We start from the raw sequence: 5,892 nt of genomic DNA on the forward strand, positions 1-5,892 counted from the left end.
AGCCCCCGGCGAGGATCGAACTCGCGACCTTTCGCTTACGAAGCGAACGCACTACCACTATGCTACGGAGGCATCTGATTCCTTATTTTGAGTTAAGATTTTTCAAAGCAAAATCTTCGATGCTTTAGAGAATACGTTCTTAAATTTCATTTTCAAATGAGTTCCAATTCAACCACTAGCTTTGTATGTTGAAATTTTAAGAAACAGTCAAAAAAATTGTTTTAGTTTTCAAATTTTATTTATCTTTACTTTTAGATCGATAAATACAATAAAAATGAAAAACAAATAAATTTGATACATCACAAATTGCCTTTGATGGTTGGATTATAAAATATGATTTAAGAAAATGTATGAGATCGATGCGATTGTATTTATATATTAAAGTTAGAGAAATAGAAAGTTGTGTCTATTTATCTATTTTATCAATATAAACATATTTAAAGTTGGGCATAATCACCCGGATGATCACATCTTATAAAGTGATATTACATATTAACAAATCTTTTCCAAAAACACTCAAATAACCATAAATTTCAAAAATTTATAATTTTCGAACTACTTAGTCCGACAAACAGCAACCAGGTGTGTTCAGATGAGTCATTTTAGCAGATATTGCTCCCATCGATCGGTTCCGATGTGTTTTTATTGCAACAGGTGGGCCAGAAGAAGGTCGAATGTCCGATGTTGAGGGGTGGAGCAGTGAGTGCACGTGCTCTAGTTGCTTTGAGGATCACTGATGGTCGTGAGGGCAGGACAAAAGCCCCAATAGCAAGGAGCCAAGCATTAAAGTGTCGGTCAGGGGAGGCCAGAGTTTCACCAGATGTTATCGCGGGTATGTTATCTTTTGTTTTATTCATGCCTTTTATCCGTATATATAAATGTGTTTTGGAATCATGTGATGGTATGTGTAGGTAGTATCCTTGGTTTAGTTCTCTTTTGTTTCCTGGTTTATATTATCGAGGATTTTCGTATGTCATTTTGCATGTCGAGTGTAATGAGTGGAGCACATCTTGTTAAACTGGATTTTTAGTTTATTTGGTTGTTGTTCTGGTTTGTTGGTGGAAACAATTCGGGTGTATCACTTGGAAGATCACTAGACGAATTAGCATGATTAGTTCATCAGTGGAGTCAAAGTTCAGAAATGTTAGCGTTGCTTATTAGGAATGACAGTTGTTTATGGAAGGACTTTTGGGTTTGATCGCTACCATTACTAGGGAAGGAACGGTAGCAAACAAATAATGATGGCGGTCGTGTGGGCTTGTTCAGACAGTGGAAGTTTCAAAGAAATATGGAAATTATGTCGGTGAAAGGCAATTAGAACGCATAAATCCCTTGGTAAGTGGGATTTTGGGTTGGTGATTAGTCCGTTCCGGCAGGGGCATTTATTATTCGTTGTTTTTAGTGAGGATGACACGGTATAATTAAATTCAGGGGGCTTGAATTTTCGGGGATGGTATCAGGTGTGGAGCTAGGGAGACTTTCACATCCTAGTCGAGAGAGAAGACGACTAAAGTGGTCGTCTGGATTGAGGTTGCGTGAGGTGGGAGTTCGGAAGATTTCCAGCATCTTGTCGGCGCATTCATTGGAATGTATGGAAAACACATGGATGGATCTAAGTTGAGGGATGTGTTAGTGCCTCTCTGCCTTTTCTTGTCTAATGAAAGCTTTGGGGTTTGAAGCATGACCTTAACACCTGATTGAGATAAAGAAATTATGGTTTGACTCATGATTGATTATGGGATGGTATGGTAGATGGAGAGTAAGACCATGGGTTGAGACCATGGCAATATGGAAGTGTTGTAAGACTACGGGGCAGTTGTAGCGTACACAAGGATGATAGGCTATCAAGGAAGTGTTGTAAGTCTGTGATGTAGTCATAGCATTCACTAGAGTGAAGTAGGCCATTGAAGGAGTGGTCGTCGTGCTGAAGTAAGATCAGTGCATGCCTTGGGCAAGGCAGACAGTGTTGTCGAAGAATTTCTCCTTGTTATGAGAAGAGGACCATTAGGTCTAAAGCGAGGTTAGGCCTGTATAGCACTTGATTGGGTAAGACCTGTGGGCATCGCCCGTTTGGTTGTGCAGATTGGATGAGACCCATGGGCGAGGCCCGTAAGGCTTTGATAGTGCAGGTGAGACCGGGTGGAGATTGGTTGGAGCAAGATTTTGGATTACATTTAGAGTGGGGCGACTCTATGGCTAGTGATTGACATTCGTGCGATGCATAGGCTAGGGTAGTTGTTATCAGTTAGACTCTCAGTAGGAGCCTGATGGTCGGGCAAGGTGCAAGACTGTCAGCCTCGACGGTTGATTGGGGATTTTATACCTCAGCTTAGTGGAAGGTCTCCATGGAATCAAAATATTTTGGGTGAAATGCAAGTATAAATCCTTGGATCTCGAGATATGGGTTATGTATCGGGTTGTCAAATTGTAGGAATTCGCATCGGGAGTCATCGTGGTGTGTGTGTGTGTGTGTGTATATATATATATATATATATATGTATATATATATATATAAAGGATATTTTCATTAGCAAGTTATGGTTAAGGAATCTGTCGGCCAACAGTATCAGCTAGACGGTTCAGGATAAAAATGGATGTTTCGTAGTTTAGAAAGCAGTAAGAGATCCTAGTGATTATGTTTCGGGATGGTTCTACTTGTGTGGGATCAGGTAAAGGATGGGGTTTTCAAAATTATAGTATCAAGGTGTTGGTTTGGCAATTAATGGGTTAATAATTTGTTTACCCTTAGGGTGCATGAGTTCAGTTGAAGTTGGGGTTCGTTGGTAGAATTGAAGGGTCGTTAGGGGTATGAGTCAATATTTTCGGCAGATCAGGGATTCAAGAGGAACTGGTCGGAGCGTTGGGGTTCCAGGAGGATGGTAAGGAGTGATTTCAAGGACGAAATATAATTTAAGTGGGGGAGAGTTGTAACACCCTATTTTGAATCGTTTCCTAATTTGGGGCTGTGACCCGAAGATCAGTCATCATAAGAATTGGGGACTTAGGGAAAGAGAGGTTTAGACCCCTTGGTTGGGGAAAATATAGATTATGTGATCCGAGAGTTCAGTTTGTGTTTTGGAGACCAAGGGTATAATCGTAAAGTGGTAGTTCGGGCCTTTTATGACTTTTGGATTTAAGTTCGGAAAGTTTTAAGGCAAGAGTGAGTTGATAAAAGTGTAGAGCTTTTCATTACCTTTCCGTGGATATAACGATTATCGAAATCAGACATAGAACGAAGAAGTTATGGCTTTCGGAAGTTTAGAGGTTTAAGGGCTAAGCCTAGTATGTTGGGCATACATAGAAGTACGTTGGGCGTACTAGGCAGGATGATTGTGGGTGCCTTATGGAGTACGCTGTGTGTACTAGGAGTATGTTGAGCGTACTTTAGCCAGATGCAAACCCTAATTTAGGGTCTTTAACCCTATTTAATGGCCTTAACTCAACTCCAAACCCTCTTATCCTCAACTTCCATCTCATTAAACCCTAGATTCGAAACCCTATCCTTCATTTGAGCATTCTTGAGGTTTTAGGTGTGATTTGGGTGTTCTTTGGAGAAAAAGGATATCTTGTTAGAAGCATTGCTTGGATTGGAGCTTGTGGATCCAAGCTCTAATCATATTCATCAACTTCCAGGAGGTATAAGTTTCTAACTTGATGACTCTATGTGCTAGATCTAGTCTAGGGTATGTTTTGGGTTCATTTTGGTCCTTAGAGTCATCCTTTTGAGTATGAGCTACTCCTAGAGCTTAGAATGTTGGATCTTAGCATTTTTTATGTCGTGGGTGCATAAAAATGTCATCTTGTGGGATTTTACAACTTCATGCAAGTATTAGTGACCTTTTATGAAGATTAGGAACCTTAGATTATGGTTTGGACTACATTAAGCCATGCAAATTTATAAAGTTAGAAACTTTATGACTTAAGACACCCCTTAAGTGTCAGATCTATGTTTAGATGTTCTAGACTTAACCCAATAAGAACTTATTATCGATTTTGGGTCTCTGATAAGTACGTTGGGTGTACATAGTAGTACGCTCAGCGTAATGTGTGTTTATCGACAGGGCGTATGTTGTGCTTCGATGGTGAGTACCCGGGGCGTACGTTTCTGGTATGTCTGGCGTACTCCCCAGGGTGTTCATTTTGGGCCTTGAACCTTTTAGGTTGTGGGCTATGAGATGTTGGACCAGTTATGGGAAGGGTAAAATGGTCTTTTACCCTTAGGAGGATAGAGTATTGTTTGGGCCTTGGATTTTGGGAATTTATCTTAACTATTGATAAGGGAAAATATGGTTATATTTAGTGTGAGGATTTCGGCAGCAACAGCTTGTGTGTTCGGTTATCTTGGTTTGAGGTGAGTCTCCTCACTATACCCGTGGGTCGAATGCACAAACGCCAAACCACACAGATATGTTATGCTAGTTGTCTTTGTGACTCTTTCATGATATGTTGGGCTAGTTCCATTATATGACGGGCTAGGCCCATTTGTATGTTGGGCTAGGCCCATGGATCAGGAAGGGATAGGCCCATTTGTATGTAGCTTGCTAGCTGTCTCTGTGACTCTCGAGTAAGTTTACTTATGGAAAGTAAATCGCAATGCATCCACCCACGTTTCTGTAATATGATGATTTTGGGATTGTACTCTAATGACTGTTTTATTATGTTACACTTGTTGGATAAGGTGTCTAAGTCTATAACTATTTCTGGTAAGTACTTGACCCGATCCGGCATGGTCCATTTGGGTTACATGGCACCATGAAATTGGATAGACTAAATGAGAGAAATAACACTTGGAGATTATTAATATATTATAAGTTCTAATATATTAATAATATTGTTTAATTAGTTTGATCAAGAATTAATTTAGAATTAATTAAGTGATCGAAAGATAATTAATTAAATATATGGGTTGATTATGTAAATCATCCATATCTTGTATAGTGGGCTAAGAGGCTCCATGGATTATCAAGTTGGGTTCCACCCATAGGATGCTCCACGGGAGTTACAAACCCATGAGTCATGGAAATGAAGAGTCATGACACATTAGGGTTTACATGGTGTAACCCTAGATGTGTCAACACTATATAAGAATCTTATTCTCCACCAAAATCGGCTACACGTATGAAACAAGAGGGCTAGGCCGATTTTAAGAAGTGTGTGTTCTCTCAAAAGTCTTTCCAAGAGCATTTGGTGTTGTGTGAAGCATTTGAGGCATCACACTTGGGGTGCTAGGCTCACAAGGTTTCAAGGATCATAAGCAACAACAAGGTAAGATATTCTATCTTTCATTCAAGTTAAAAATTGTTCCCCATGTATGCTAGATAGGAATATAACCTTGGAATTCAACTTTGCATGATAATTAGACAAACATAGATCCAAGGTTATTAGGGTTGCATTTACACTTAGGAAGTGTTAGAATGTTCAAAACCCATCAGTGGTATCAGAGCCTAGGCTTGTTTGTTTGTTATTTGTGAAAAATTGTTGAAAAAAGTCGATATTGTGCAATCTGCCTGATGAACTCGCCGAGTCCATGGGGGGACTCACCGAGCTCATGTGTAAATTCATCCTACTCGCCGAGTAGGTTCGTGCACTCGACGAGTAGGAGCCTTAGAATGCAGATTTTCGAGTTTTATTGCTGGAAATGGACTAGAAACATTACCCTAAACTGTTTTGGTACTTGAAAACTTGTTTTAGATGGTGTAATGTTCATTCTAATCCATTTACAATGACAATTATCAAAATTACAAAGTTTTAAGTGTAATTTTTGATTCTTGAAAAATGTTAATATTCATATTCTTGAACTTATGAATATTAGATGATCATAAGAATTATTTGTAACCTACTTGGTTGTTTAATTCTTGATCATTATGTGTTTTAATGGAGTCCATAACTTGT

At 39.3% G+C, this 5,892-nt stretch overlaps 1 non-coding gene across 1 annotated transcript; it reads right to left on the reverse strand.

The window, feature by feature from the left end:
- Positions 1–72, reverse strand: TRNAT-CGU (transfer RNA threonine (anticodon CGU)). The gene has a single exon. It is a non-coding gene; the product is annotated as a tRNA-Thr (tRNA).
- Between the last annotated feature and the right edge of the window lie 5,820 nt (positions 73–5,892).

The sequence above is a fragment of the Lactuca serriola genome, chromosome 3 (assembly GCF_051521515.1).
Source record: "Lactuca serriola cultivar US96UC23 chromosome 3, Lser_US96UC23_V15, whole genome shotgun sequence".
NCBI classification, from domain to species: Eukaryota; Viridiplantae; Streptophyta; class Magnoliopsida; order Asterales; family Asteraceae; genus Lactuca; species Lactuca serriola.